General features: G+C 37.8%; 1 non-coding gene across 1 annotated transcript; it reads right to left on the reverse strand.

Annotated features, from left to right (window-relative positions):
* Positions 1 to 722: 722 nt before the first annotated feature.
* Positions 723 to 829, reverse strand: LOC147474370 (small nucleolar RNA R71). Its single transcript, XR_015209958.1, has one exon. It is a non-coding gene; the product is annotated as a small nucleolar RNA R71 (small nucleolar RNA).
* Between the last annotated feature and the right edge of the window lie 15,817 nt (positions 830 to 16,646).

Here is a 16,646-nt window from a genome sequence, read left to right on the forward strand (position 1 = left end):
TTGATTAGTTAATTCACCATCGTAGTTAAATTCAATTCCATTACTCTCACGATTTTGTTAAAATACATAAACTAGGAAATGTTTACATCTAAACGAGCTAGGAGTGGAACGAATTCTCTACTCCAAATATTGCATTGATAACGAGAGTAGATAATTTTGTTATTAAGCAAGAATTAGTTTTAGTTTTACTTACATTTGAGTTTAATTATTTATTCGTAGGTAAAACTATCATTTTTCCTTTTATCACCTTGCATGAGATTAAGTTCCGGTACTAGTAAACCATCGTTTGTTATTTATCACAAACATCAATGCACACGCCTATCTAGAATACCACACACTTCACCTGCAACAATGGCTGACGAAATAGAGACTCCTATCTCTGACTTTTTTAAGGCCCTTAACGATAGCCCTAAGTCTTGCATCATTCTTGCAAACCCAGTGGGGGATTTTCGAATCCCCCGAATATATATAATTTGTTACCAGTTTTTCATGGGTTAGACCATGAGAAGCCTTATCAACATATGCGTAGGATAGAACAAGTTCTTACCACATATCATCATCCTACCGTAGGTTCGGAACAAATTAAACTGAGGGTGTTTCCTTTCACCCTAGCCGATAAAGCAGCATCTTGGTTAACTGCCCAAGCGCCTAAGTCTGTGGATTCATGGGCCAAACTTGTTGAATTATTCATGGAACAGTTTTACCCACCTATGAAGATAGATGAAATGATATATAAGATTCATTTCTTCAGCCAGAACCCTCATGAATCCTTTTCAGAGGCTTGGAATTGTTTCACTGATCTTCTCATCGAGTGTCCACATCATAACCTTGCGAAAGATAAGCTTGTTCGTGCCTTTTTCAAAGGACTTTTACATCACCATAAGGAGGTTCTTGATATAATGAATGGGGGTAGTTTCCTTAATAAAGGAACCTCAGAGAATTATAAGTTTTTGGAGGATCAATCTAACCATAATAATAACTAGGGGGGGTAATGACATCCCCCGCTCTGCTAATTCGTCTTCCACAGTTAAGGTTGCTGATAAATGTAAAATGAATAGTTTTACCTACGAATAAATGATGAAACTTAAATGCAAGTAAAACTAAAACTATTTTCGTGCTCTAATTATCAAAGTTTTCTACACTCTCGATGCTATTGCACTAAGTGGAGTAGAGAATTCGTTCCACTCCTAGTTCTTTAGAATTAACGTTTATAAAGATTATCAATCTATCCAAAGTTAATGAGAGTAATGTGGAAATTATACTACGATGGAAATTATACTAACAACATACGATAATGCAACTACGGAAATACTAAGGTTTGAATCTAGATAAAGAATTAGGGGAATTTGATTCCACCTTGAATCAAACTTAATAAACTAGCATAGATTTTTGTAATCAAATTCTTACGCTCTTACAATAAGAATTGGTCGTTCTAATCCCTAATCATTCATGGCAATCTCTACCAACTAATGACTAGCATGTGAGGAAGTTCAACCCATTCTCATGACGAATCAACTACCTTCTAGAGTGGAATATAATAGACTCTTACAACTATTTCTACACTACACAATCAAGTTTTCATCAAAGCTTCCTTAAACCCCTCTAATGGAGGTTTAGCATTGAATCATTACACTATCATTTCTATATGAATTTAAGCAAGATATGATAGAAAGATTCTAAATTTGCTTATTTGAATTCAAATGGAAATCTAATCATGCAAGATTGAATTGAAACTAGTAATGATAATTAACTAAATCTATGAATTGAAACTAAAATAATTTAATGGAAATGAAACTAGATTTATAAATAACTAACAAACTTTATTGATCTAATGAATAAAATAACAATACTGATTCAACTACTCAATTTAAAACAAGAGAATAAAAACTAATTAATAAACTAATTAATGGATTCCCAAAACTATATCTAAACTATTTTTTCTAATGGCTAACTACTAACTAGAAATACTTAAAAGTTAAGTCTTGTGTGTTCAAATGGAGGAGACAAGATCCACATTTTCGTGTATGGGCTAAGGAGCCATGTTTTAGGCCGGAAAATCGAGCCCAAAACCCAATTTCTTCAATCCACAGAGGCGTTTTTAGCTAGATTTGACTTCAACAGACTTTTAGTTTACTTCTGCTCCTCTGATTGGGTCAAGGTTTATAGCACTGGAAAGCTCTTTCCAAGCCGGTCGTTTTGACATAAGGTAGGCCCAATTCTGAGGTCTGAGTACAAAAATACGGCCTTCGGAAGTTCTGCTAACTTTTATGCGTTGTTTCTGCCTGCGTTGACTTTGACTTTTCAACTTTGACTTTTCAGCTTTAAAAAGGTTTTTTCTCCTTGAATCTTGGCCTTTAATTACAGAACTTCTTAGCAACCAACCCTTGCTCCTTTATCTTGGCAAAGTGACACATTTCTGCACATAATTGACTCTAATGGCTGAAATACATAAAAGCACGTAATCAGCATTAACTCTTATTTATTACTCGCATAATTAGTCTAAAAGTATTATTGTTAAGGGGTTAAAACTACAGTTTTGGGCTCTTATCAAACCATCCCCAAACAACATTTTGCTTGTCCTCAAGCAAATATGAGATATTAGAATAAGTTACCAAAAATGGAGTTCTAACTACTCTCGTTTCGCCGAGTGCGATTACATTGACCATATGCAACAAGGCCTTAAACCACTAGAAATTCCCTAGTGGATGAGTTATATCCTCATGAGAGTTTTCCAATGAAGATACTCACAAAATTCATCTATACTACAATGACTAAGAAATAAAACTATTGTTTCCTTATTTATTCTCAATTATCTATACATCTCACTAGCAATGAATACAGAATAATCAAGTCGAAACCTAAGCTAATATATGCATAATAATCAATCATCTACGAATAAACATATATACAATGAGTAATACTATGAAATGCACTAGCAGGTCCGTTTCTGAAAACTCGGAATAACATCTTTAAGTAGGTCCTCACATAAATGTCAAGACAAAAACCACTCTGATTTTTCTGCTCAAGTTTCGCTACTCCAGTGTGCAATGGGCACACTTTACCTTACAATCTCAATGACACACAAGGAAGCCGGAGTTGATCAAACACATCTGCCACTTACCATCACACTAACTTATTCCTAATTGAGCTAGAGGTCTTTATTAGGTGTTGCGGGGATTAGGAGATGGTTTAAGAAGGAAGGAAATGGATATTCAAAACGGACAAGTCTGAGATAATAGAGTCTTCATATTATGTAAGTAGAGAAAACCTTATTATTTACTTTTACTTCTACACTTTGTTTCCATCCTTATCCATATTTTTCTTTTTCTTTGGCTTTTGACTCCTTTGATTCTATTTTTGGATTTCTAACTCTTTATTTTCTTTTATTTGTTTATTTATATATATATATTTTTGGATGGAAACTTTCTTTTCTTATTTGAAGCAACTAACAAATTCTCGGTTTCAAAGGTTTTTCTCTTTTCTATTCTTCATCTCTATTCTCAGACTCATTCAAATAATGGATAGGCTGATTTTTATTTTTATTTTGTTTTGTAAAAAGGTAAAGGATTTGCGGTTTATGAAAGACTAAACAAAGGCTCAGAGGGGCAACTAGTGGAAAATAATTTCATAGGTTTGAATTTTTTTGCTATATTGATCCAAAAAGGGCCTAAATTCTCGCTTATGATATGGTCTAGTGATCAAGCAAGTGGACGTATGATTTCTCTATCCAGATTTTACTACTCCCTTGTGTCATTTCTCAAATATTTCACTCATATAAGGCTTTAGGCTATATTCTCACAGGATTTGTAGAATAAGTACTCTAGCCTAGATTTCAGAAACTTACTGCCAACAATCGTAGATACTCATGTAATGTATTTATAGGTAGATGCAAAGATTACTACCTACATATTAACCTAAGTTTCTAAAAACTATTCTAATACAGAAGCTACGTGAGACTTCTGGATTATTAAGAGTATAAAGAAAGAAAAACAATACCAATATTCCTAAGTGTATATCATAACTTTTTATTTATATTTTTTATTTTCTTGAAATTTTTACTAGAAAACAAGTGCATATTATACATATTTATATCCTAACAGATGCCTTAATTACACGTGTTTCTATGCCACCCCCAAACAAGAAGCATGCTTTGTCCTCAAAGTATTGAAATAAAAAGGCTAGAAAAATACCATGAAAACGCGTGAAATTCTGGAACATCTGCAAAACCAGGTTAACACATACTAATATAGAAAATAAAAACTAACGCAACTCTATATGAGTTCCACCCGTTATAAGAATCAATTGCTTGGGACATAAGCAGACACTAACTGAAACTAAAAACTTACCTCCTCTCCCGTTTAATCGTCATCCTCCTCATCATCCTCTTTAAAGAGATGAGGTTCCTTCGCGTCCTGCCATGCCATGATGATTTGCCAGGCTTCATGCCATTTATCATCTAGGATTGCTAACCTATTAAGTGCCACCTGGTCGGATGGGGTGTAAGGTGCAACCTGATGAGGCTGTATCCTCCACTCTTGCCAAGTCATTGCACAGAAAGATCGAATAATACAATTGGTAGGTCTCACAATGTCGACCCCAACCCAATCCGTGAAATGGGTACAAAAAAAAGGGGAAGAAACATAGCATAATACAGCAAACTAAAATAGGCACAAGAAGATACTTATACCTCATGCTTTGGGCTCTCTTTAGACTAACCACTAGTACTCGGGGAATGTCATATTAGCGACGTCCCTAAGCTAAAGCAAGGAAAACATCACCAGCGGTACTATTTGCAGAAGTAAACTGCCACTCCCCTAAAATATTCATCATGATGAATAACATGGTGGTTCCTACATTCAGGGACAGGCTACCAAGGGCTATGCTATATCGCCCTTGGTCCATTACACGAAACACCCCTCCCCCATAATACTCATGGAAATATGTATAGTCATAGAGGTATGCATTATCGGTCATATATCCCCACGTGTGCATAGGATCAGGCAAGGGCAGTCCCGAACTAACGCTACCAAAGACTTACTGAATTCCATTGTCGAGTCATTAATTGCAAGGGAGAATTTTTGTTCTCCATCTTGGTTAGAATAGAAAGTAATATTATTGTAGAAAAATGTAGTAAGCTGAGGTAAATACGAGCCGTCATCACTTACCAGTAGATGTCGCCATCCTAACTACAAGATCCTGTCGCGGAACCAACCTCCATAAGTCTCGCTTCCTAACAAGTCTTTGAAAGACTGCTCAGGTATGACTGTAGGAGATTTCATCGCAAAAACTACTCTCTAGAACAGCTGCAAACGATCCTGGAACAACCCACAAAAAATTGGAATTTTTCGTGCCTACGGATGTCAGGGCGCGGGGTGCGCTCACCCTATGCATAGGTAGGGCGCGGGTCGCGCTCAGGTGGATTTCGAGTTATAGTGTTTTGGGCATGGGTCGTGATCAGGAGCAAATGGACTTATTGTGTTTTGGGCACGGGTGGCTCTCAACTGAGGCGCAGGCGCACTCCATGCAGCTTAAGTGCTAAAGTGAAGAAGAAAAGATAGGGAAAAATGGGAGTGAAAGGTGAGAGATGAAAGTGAGAGATGTGAGTTTTGTGTGGAGATTGAATGAAGTTTACATAGGTTTTGAGTTTCCAAAACGAATCGGCAAGTTGCCAAAAAGCTTTAAAGCAATTGCCAGAAACAAAATATTTCCAAAACCGAAAACGGAAACAACCCATATTCTTTATTCCAAAATAAACCTAATATCTTTTAGGTTGAAATTAGGATAGTAATTGCCTAACTCATTGAGATTTCATCCTGCCACAATATCTACTCATACCCATGCCAATATCGGCAACATTCCCAACAATCATCGCAAAATTACATAATAAATTGTGGATCATATAAAAACCATGCTAAAAGAAATAATACCACCCCCAAACAATTCGGAAAAGTGGGATTAACACAAGAATTAACGCATAATTTGAAAATAACCACATTATATTAAAATTCAAATTCAAATACAATTAACTACCGAATTCAAATTTAACTACTGAATTCAAAATTTAACATCCGAACTAATAAAATAAAAAAAAAACATCAATCTATAAATTTACTAAACCATCCCCTGCTGTTTGACGATGGAATGTGAGATGAAGATTGGGCCTGAGTTCCCGATGGCCCCAAGCCATCCGTCCTTCGGCGACGACGCTCGTGCGTCACAGACACCTCCTCAGATGAAGAACCCCCATGGGGTGGGAAGCGTCCAAGCATATCTTCTCGAAACTTGCGCTTTGCTTCCATCTCAGCCTTTATTTCTTCCCAACGCTCATCCTCGCGCTGGGCACGAGTTTCATAGTTACTATGTATGGTAGCCTGCCGAGTCCGGAGATCTTCACAAATAGTATTAAGAGAACGCATGCCACGATGAAGCACTGACATGCGTTCTACATCAGACGTACACCTCTCTAAGGCATCGGCATCAAAACAATTCGTGTCATCCTCATCCTCCGACTCATCCTCTGACTCATCCTCTTCAACTACCCTCTCTTCAGGCAACCTCCACGTCTTTTAGACACACTCCGTATAAATAGTAGGATTTTGGTGCCTTTTCAGCCAAATCCGATCGGACTTCGGAGTCGCTTTCAACCTCATCATGATCTTTGTTATCAGAATAGGGAGAGGTGCAATACTCTTCCCAACTCCTCTAATCATAGTAATCAAAAACTCGAGGATACAGAATTCATACTTTCTCGTCTGGAGTATCCATAGAACGTGAAGACAATTCAGGCTGATGTCACTGACTTTCTCCTTTCCAATGACATTCATCCCAATCCACTGAGCTACAGCTAGCTGGTTGGTTTGCAGAGAGGACTGGCGAACACAATGCGAACTCGCATTGTAGTTACCCTCCAAAACCGTCTCGTTCATCAAAGGCTCCATCCCACTAACTTGGGATTCCTACAATGTGGCTACGAGAGTGCGTCCTTCCTCCATACCGAAGATACGCGCCAACAAATTTCAATCCACTTCTCTCCTTACTTTATTCACCTTCACAAAAATCTTATTCCCAACCAACTCCCTTGTCCTATAAAATTGTTAGACCAAATCTTCATGATAAAAATCATTCGTTGATTACCACAAATGGCCCCAATCCCTACGAATCATCTCCTCACTGTAAAACGGCTCAAAGTGGTTGGCATTAAATGCTTGTTCCGGCAAAATTTGTCATCTTTGAGCCATTGAAGTTTTGAACCGATTTATGGGTTTGAAAAAAGTGGAGGAGATGAGTTTGAAACAAACTCACTAAATATAATGGGAGGAGGCACAAATTTTGAATTTTTTATGTTTTTTCAGTGGTGCAAAGGTTAGGAATTAGTGGGGGGATGTTGTGGAGGAGATTTGGAGTGGATTTAAATTTTGGGCGTAGTTGTATTTAGGTTTTCTTTTTTCTTTTTCTTTTTTTTAATAGTTAGGGTTTGGAAGATTTAATAATGGCGGAAGTGAGAAGGAACTTGAGACTGTTTTGTTTTTTGGAGGAAGGGGATGCACGTGCATGGCACGTGCATGAGAGATTTGGGCCCAAGCCCAATTCGATTTTCGAAATTTGTTGATTTTTCACACAACTTCAAACTAAAATTGCCGCTTCGTTACAGGTACGATTTTTGCGAATGAGATATGGAAATGATCAGGAGAGAAATTCCAATCCAATGATCCATAAAACACTCTATTCCAACCGTGGGAGACATATAAGAAGATGGAAAATACCTCAAAGTGCGTGTGTGATGTAAGTTATGTGAACAAATGAAATCTAAATTCATAGATAATGTCAACCCGAATTGAAATACGATAAAACGGCTTAAGCAACACAAATGGAAAGTTGAACAATCAAGGATGGAAAAACGAACACCCCACCCCCAAACAAATTTTAGACAACAGAGTTTAGAAAATCTGTTTTAAACGTGGGTCTTTTAAAGTCAGATTCCGGAGACTTCCTAAATTACTTATTTTTATGATTTTTTAAAAAAAAATTACTTTTTATGCATGATGTTTAGTATAAGAAAAACGAAAAACAATAAAGACATAATTCACACCATAGAGGAACATGACTCAAACACCGAGAAAACATGCAAGAGTGGAAAACGTGAATTATATTAAACGTGGACTTAGGATTTGGTACTTACATCCACACACTCCATAGGGAAGGCCTGATTACCTGAGTAGTGCACTTACCAATATATGGAAATGAAAGGAAGTACACCAACAACAAAGGTCAGTCCTCATAGACAGGGTCCTGTAAAAGGACTTCTTCCATATCAGGGGACAATAGCTCGTGAAAATGCTTTAACCGTTAGCCATTGACTTGAAAGGTACTATTGTCCTTGGGATTTACCAAGGTGATTGCCCGTAAGGGTGACTTGATAACGACTTAAAAGGACCAGACCAACGGGTTTTTAATTTCCCTGGAAAAATATATAGACGGGAGTTGTAAAGCAAGACCTTTTGACCTACCACAAACTCTTTTCGCAAGATTTTCTTATCATGAACACGTTTCATGTTAGCTTTATAATCTTTCACGAGATCATAAGAATTGCTACGGATTTCTTCAAGCTCATTCAATTGCAACTTGCGCTTGACACCCACCTCATCAAAATTGAAGTTAAGGCTTTTTATAGCCCACATAGCACGGTGTTCCAATTCAACGGGCAAATGACAAGGTTTCCCAAATACAAGTCTAAAGGGAGACATACCTATATGAGTTTTGAAAGCAGTCCTATACGCCCATAAGGCATCAGATAGACGCTTTGACCCGGTCTTTTCCTATCGATTTACTGATTGTTTCTAAGATCTTTTTGATTTCCCTATTAGAAACTTCTACTTGTCCGCTAGTTTGTGGATGATACGGAGTTGCTACCTTTTGTGTAACTCCATACTTTTTCACTAGAGATGCAACAACTCTGTTGTAAAAATGTGTTCCACCATCACTAATGATGGCTTTAGAAATGCCAAATCGACAAAAAATATACTCCTTAACAAAAAACACAACTGTCTTATGGTCGTTACTACGACAAGCCATAGCCTCTATCCATTTAGACACGTAGTCCACGGCAACTAGAATATAAATGAAACCGTGGGAAACAGAAAAAGGACCCATGAAATCAATGCCCCATACGTCAAAAACACCATGATTGGATTTAATGGCATCATATTACGCTTTGTGATTCTCCCAAGTTGTTGGCAATGAACACACATCTTGTAATGCACTTGGGCATCTTTAAGGAGAGTAGGCCAATAAAACCCATATTAAAGAATTTTAGCAGCTGTTTTCATACCACTAAAATGGCTACCACACTCTTTGTCATGGCAGAATGAGAGAACCTCATTATATTCCTACTAGGGAATACAACTACGAATAATCTGATCCGCACGATACTTAAAAAGGTTGGGCTCATCTCAGTAGTATAGTTTAACTCTGGCCAAGAACTTCTTACGTTTATTTCTTAACCAATCATCAGGAATAGTATCAGAAGCTAAATAATTCACAATGTCAGCATACCATGGTGCAGAAAAAATAGCATACAGATGCTCATCAGGAAAAGAGTCAGGTATGGACTCATAATCACTATCATCGTTATTTGTAAGTCTAGATAAGTAGTCGGCAACTACGTTTTCGACCACTCTTTTGTCCTTTATTTCTAATGTGAACTCTTGCAGGAGAAGAATCCATCAGATTAATCTTTGCTTAGCATCCTTCTTTGCGAGAAGGTACCTAAGGCTGCATGGTCCGTGTAAACTAGAGTCTTAAAACTAACCAAGTAAGGACGAAACTTATCTAAAGCATAAACGATAGCTAAGAATTCTTTTTCAGTAGTTGTATAATTCCTTTGAGCATCGTTTAAAGTTTTACTAGTATAATAAATCACAATGGATTTATTATCTAGTTTATGTCCCAAGATAGCACCAACAGCATAATCACTAGCATCACACATGAGTTCGAAAGGTTTAGACTAATCGGGAGGCTGTATAATGGGTGCAGATATTAAGGCGGCTTTTAAAGTTTCAAAAGCATGTTTACAGTTAAAATTAAAATCAAAGATGGCATCCTTTAAAAGCAGATTAGTTAAAGGCATAGTTATTTTCGAAAAATCTTTGATAAAGCACCTATAAAAGCCTGCATGGCCTAGAAAGACTCTAATATCACAGATAGTCCGTGGTATAGGTAGAGTCGCTATCTTATCTAGTTTGGCCTTATATACTTCGATGCCATCCCTAGATACAATGTGGCCTAGTACTATGCCCTTTTTCACCATGAAATGACAAGTTTCCCAATTTAAAACTAGACTCTTCTCTTCACACCGTGTCAAAACCTTAGACAGGTTAGATAGGCAGTCAGTGAAAGAGTCTCCATAGATAGAAAAATCATCAATGAAAACTTCCATAAAGCGTTATACCATGTCACTAAATATATGAAACACACAGCTGGAAGGTACCAGGAGCATTACAAAGGCCAAAAGGCATTCATTTATAGGTGTATGTTCCAAAAGGACATGTGAATGTAGTCTTTTCTTGGTCATCACTATCAATAATAATTTGGAAATTGCCAAAGTAGCCATCCAAAAAACAGTAAAAAGCATGACCAGCTAGATGTTCTAGCATCTGGTCTATAAAGGGTAAAGGAAAATGATCCTTTCGTGTAATGGCATTTAAACGTCTATAATCAATACATATCCTCCATTTCATAAGATCATGCATTGCAACATATTCACCCTTGTCATTACGTACCATGGTAATCCCTGATTTCTAAGGAACTACATGAATGGGACTTACCCATTCGCTATCAGAGATTGGGTATATGATACCCGCATCGAGTAACCATAAAACTTCTTCCCTGACTACCTCTTTCATGGCAGGGTTCAAGCGACGCTGAGGTTCGCGAGAAGTCTTTGCGTTATCCTCCAAATGGATACGATGAGTGCACACATTAGGGTCAATTCCCTTAATGTCGGCTAGGGACCAACTAATTGCAAAACGATATTCCCTAATCACCCTGATCAAATGTGTCTCTTCCTCCTTAGATAACAGAGAATATATAATTACCGGATGACTACCATCCAGATCAAGTTGAATATATTTTAACTCATAAGGAAGAGGTTTAAGCACCGGGGTGGAAGGAATGTCGATAAATGCTTCTGGAGGGTCCTCATCTTAAGTAATGAATACTTGCTTCGGCAGTAGGTCTTCAAACTCAGTAAATGGAGCAACAGAAGGGTCTACAATAGGTGTAGACTCAAAGATGGTGTTGAGTTCCTCTAAGTAGGAGTCATCGACAAAATCTGAACTTCCAAAAGAAAGGAATTTATGCATATGGTTTCGGGAAACATGTTGTTAAAATAATCTTGAGCTAAGCTCTGGATCATGCTAACCTCCCCATCTACAGACGAATCTGGTAACTATTTCATCATTTTAAAAACATTTACCTCAACAGAAAGATGGCCAAAAGACAAGGACGTCGAACCATCGCGACAATTTTTAAGCACGTTGGCAGTTGCCAAGAATGGACGCCCTAAGATGATCAGCACAGAGTCGTTAACGACTTCCGTATCGAGGATAACAAAATTAGCATGATAGTAGAAATCCTGAACCTTAACAAGCACGTTTTCAACCACACCCTTAGGATACTTAATAGATCGATCCGCTAATTGCAAAGTCATTTGAGTAGGTTGTATCTCTTGTAGACCTATTTGTTTGTACAAATAATATGGGAGTAAGTTAGCACTTGCCCCCAGGACTAATAAAGTGGTTGTCATGTGGGAATTTCCGAAGGTGCATTATACAGTAGGTCGACCAGGGTCCTTGTACTTAACGATTCCATTATATTCTGATAAAGTTGAAAACTATTCAGTTAGGAAGGCGTCTTTAGGAATATTTATCTTACGCCTAGTAGTGCATAACACTTTAAGGAACTTAGCGTGGTGAGGTAACTTTTTAATCGCTTCGAGAAAGGGTAGGTTTATCTTTAGATTTTTGAAAACTTCCCTAATCTCGTCAAAGTTTGTATCCTTGTTTAACATAGCTAATCTCTGGGGAAACGGTGGTTTCTCCCTATATTTAGCATATGGATCAACTAGATGTCTAACCTTGGCTTTCTGTTTCTTAGGTTGTGGTTTAACTGGTACCTCTATAGGGGTAGGCTCTTCAGTTTCTATTTCGGTATCTAGATCAATATCTGGTGTAGGGACTACTGGTTGGGTAACTATAGGCATAGTTACTCTGTTATCAACTACTCTGCCAGAACGGAGAGTGGTGATGGCATTTAGCTCACCTACGTTTACATTTTCCGTACTAGTATTACCGTTCACCTCAAAGCCTATTTTGTTATTTTAGGATAAGGTATCGCTTGACCTAGAAACACACCTTTTGGCTGTATTTTCTCTTCTGCTAACTGTTGTAAGGAAAGTTAAATGGCTTGTAAAATCTATTGTTGAGATTGCATAAAGGCATCGAAACGATCCGATTGTGGAGAAGTAGTTGTTACAGGTTGTGTGACAGGAATTATGTGATAAGAGCCCAAAACTGTAGTTTTAACCCCTTAATAATACTACTTTTAGACCAATTATGCGAGTAATAAATAAGAGTTAATGCTAATTACGTGTTTTTATGTATTTCAGGCATGGAACTCAATTATGTGCAGAAATGTGCCACTTTGGTGATATAAAGGAGCAAAGGGTTGGTTGCTAAGGATTTTTGTGATAAAGGCCAAGATTCAAGGAGACAAAGCCTTTATGAAGCCCGGCCAAAAGCTGAAAAGTCAATATGGACAGAAATAGTGCACAAGTCAGCAGAACTTCGGAAGACCATATCTTTGAACTCAGGCCTCGGATTTGGGCCTACCTTACGTCAAAATGACTGGCTCAAAAAGAGATTTCAAATGGTCCAAGCCTTGACCCAATTAGAGGAGCAGAAGTGGACGAAAAGTCTGCTGAAGTCAAAGCCAGGTGAAACAGGCTCTGTGGACTGAAGAAATTGGGCTTTGGGCTCGATTTTCCGGCCCAAAACATGAGACCTCAGCCCATGCACGAAATTGTGGATCTGGTCTCCTTCTTTACATAAAACAAGACTTAGCTCTTAAGAAAGATATAGTTAGATAGCTTAGAATAAAAAGTAGCCATTAAAATAGCTTGTAGATCTAGTTTTTGAATTCAATTAGTTAAATTAGTTAGTTTCATTCCTTGTTTTAGATTAATTCTTTGAATCATTGTTCTTCATTGATTAGATAAATAAAATAGTTTATTCTTGTTCATTTCGATTTTGTCATTTAAATTTGTAGATCTAATTTCAATTCTTAGTTATTAATTAGATTTGAAGTATTGTTTAATCAAAATTAGTAAAGTTCAAATCTTTATATTATGTCTAGTGTTAATTCAATGGGAAATGATACCTTGATGAATCAAGGCTAAACCTCCATTAGAGGGGTTGAAGAAGCCTTGATGAAACTTGATCTTTGTTAACTTAGAAATCGTCGTGAGAGTTTATTCCACTCTAGAAGGTCGTTGATTCGCCATGAGAATGGGTGGACGACCTCACATGCTAGTTATTAATTGGTAGAGATGCCATGTATAATTAGGGATTAGAACTACCATTTTGATATGCGAAGCATTGCAATTTGGATCACTACGAGTCTTTGTTAGTTGATTAAGTCGAGTTAAGGTGGATTCAATTCCCTTTAATTCTTTATCTAGATTCAAACCCTTAGCATCCTGTCATTTCGCTTATTCGTATCTTGTTATTTGAATTCACATCGTAGTATAAATTCCATCATTACTCTCATTAGACTTTGGATAGACTCGTCAATTGTAGAAAACTTGCTAAAGGTCTAGGAGTGGAACTAATCTTCTATTCCAACTCTACGTCAATAGATTCGAGAGTAGTAAACAAGTATCTTTGATAAGTAACAGTTCAGTTTATAGTTTTACTTGCGTTTAGAGTTTCATCGCTTTATTTGTGAGTAAAACTATCTTTTTATGTTTATTAAATGGAGTCGCTGCCATCTTAGTACTCTTTAGTATTGTTTTCTTTAGAATTGATAGTTTTTCAAAGTCCCATAACCCACCTACCCTTGTTTGATTCTCACTATGGTTCTCTGTTTCAGCACTTAAATTTTCCTTGGAAAAAATTACTCGGAGCGCGCCTGCGCCCTGGGCAAGCCAAAATAGAGCGCACCCTGCACCCAACAGCCTGGAATTCCATCTTTTGGCTGAGCGCCACCTGTGTCTTGCAAAGGCAAAACACGAGCGCACCCCGCGCTCACACGCCTGGAATTCCAACTTTTGCCTGAGCGCGACCTGCACCCTACCAAGGCCAACTTGGAGCGCCATCTACGCCCACACGCCTGGAATCCTAACTTTTGCCTGAGCGCGACCTGCGCCCTGCCTAAGCCTATTCTGAGCGCACCCACGCCCTCTGCTGAAACTGCCTGATTTCCACAGGTTTGTTTCAAACTTCCATTTCTTCAAAGTTTTCAGTGTTCTAACTTGTTATATACACTGAGCACGCGTAAACAAGACGTTTTTCATAAGCAAAGCAAGGAGGCTTTCAGGTACTCTTTTCTTCCACACCTCGCATCTTCTGTTAGAGGTTCATACTAGCATATCAGGATATTGTAGTGTTGTTGTGTTTCATTAAGATTGGTCTTAGCCTTGCATGAGATTAAGGTCGGGCCGAAGAAAAACACCTAACGTAATTAACTGACAACGGCAACAAACAAGTCTTTCTAGTATACCACTCACTACACCTCTAGCTAGCATACCACACACATCACCTGAAGTAATGGCTGAAGAAAGAGAGTCTCCTCTCTCGGACTTTTACAAAGCCTTGAACGATAGCCCTAAATCTTGCATCGTTCTATCAGACCCAGTGGGGGATTTCCTAATCCCCCCAAATATTTTTAATTTGTTACCCGTTTTTCATGGGTTAGACCATGAAAAGCCCTATCAGCACATGCGTAGGATTGACCAAGTCCTTACTACATTCCACCATCCTACGGTTGGTGCTGAACAAATTAAACTAAGGGTATTTTCCTTCACTTTAGCCGATAAAGGGCGCCTCGCTTAACAAAGTCGCTGCTTAATTCTGTGGACTCGTGGGCTAAACTTGTTCAACTATTCATGGAACATTTTTACCCACCACTGAAAACCAATAAAATGCTTTCCAAGATTCATTTCTTTCGACAGAATCCTCATGAATCATTTTCAGAGGCTTGGAATCATTTCACCGATCTACTTATTGAGTTTCCACACCATAACCTCGCAAAAGACACGTTAGTTCGTGCCTTTTTCAAAGGACTTCTACACCACCATAAAAAAGTCCTTGACATAATAAATGGGGGTAGTTTCTTAAGTAAAGGAGCCTCAGAGGCTTATAAATTTTTAGAAGATCAGACTAAGTGTAATAATAACTGGGGGGGGGGGGGTAATGACGATATCTCCCACAACGCTAGTTCTTCTACAACAGTAAAGGCCACCGGTATGTTTGAGATGAAACCTAATCCGGAACTTAAAAATTTAATCGAATCTCTAACTAAAAAGGTTGAGTCTATTTCTGTTCAACAAATGCCTATCCCCGTCATGAATGTCAACTCCAATCCATGTCATTTATGTTTGAGTCCAGAGCATCTCGACTCCTATTGTCCTTTTGCTTATGAGCAACAACAATCACAACAAGATAACGTTTGTTCCATTAATAGCGAACCTAACGCAGCTTGACTACAAAACCCCAACTTCGGTTGGCGGAATAATCAACAACCTCCAAGGTTGTTTAACCCAAATGTTAGGCAAGCAAACAATTATAACCAAGCTCAACCACGACAAGGACAAGGTCAGGGTAATTATAATTATAACAACCAAGTGCAACCACGATAAGGTCAAGCACAAAGTCAGGGTAATTATAATAATTATAACAATAATAATTATAATGCTAATAGAAGTATCGTTCCGATAAATAATAACTACCAAAATCCACCCATTAATAATCAACGTGACACAATTCCTGTCACACAACCAGTAGCAAATACTACTCCACAACTGGATCGTTTTGATACCTTTATGCAATCTCAACAACAGATTTTACAAGCCATCCAACTTTCCTTACAGCAGTTAGCTCAAGAGAAAGTGCAACCAAAAGGTGTGTTTCGAGGACAAGCGATACCTAATCTGAAAACACCAAACACTGCCTTTGAGGTAAACGGTAACACTAGTAACGAAAATGCAAACGTAGGGGAGATAAATTCCATCACCACTCTCTGTTCAGGTAGAGTGGTGGATAACAAAGTAACTATGTCTATAGTTACCCCACCAGTAGTCCCTACACTAGATATTATACTAGATACCGAAATAGAGACTGAAGATCCTACCCCTGTAGAGGTACCAGTTAAACCACAACTTAAGAAACAGAAAGCAAATGTTAGACATCTAGTTGACTCATACGCTAAATATAGAGAGAAACCACCGTTTTCTCAGAAATTAGCTATGTTAAACAAGGATACAAATTTTGACGAGATTTAGGAAGTTTTTAAAAATCTAACGATAAACTTACCTTTCCTTGGAGCGATTAAAAAGTTACCTCACCATGCTAAGTTTCTTAAAGAGTTGTGCA

Source organism: Coptis chinensis, chromosome 9 (genome assembly GCF_015680905.1).
Source record: "Coptis chinensis isolate HL-2020 chromosome 9, ASM1568090v1, whole genome shotgun sequence".
Classification (NCBI taxonomy): Eukaryota; Viridiplantae; Streptophyta; class Magnoliopsida; order Ranunculales; family Ranunculaceae; genus Coptis; species Coptis chinensis.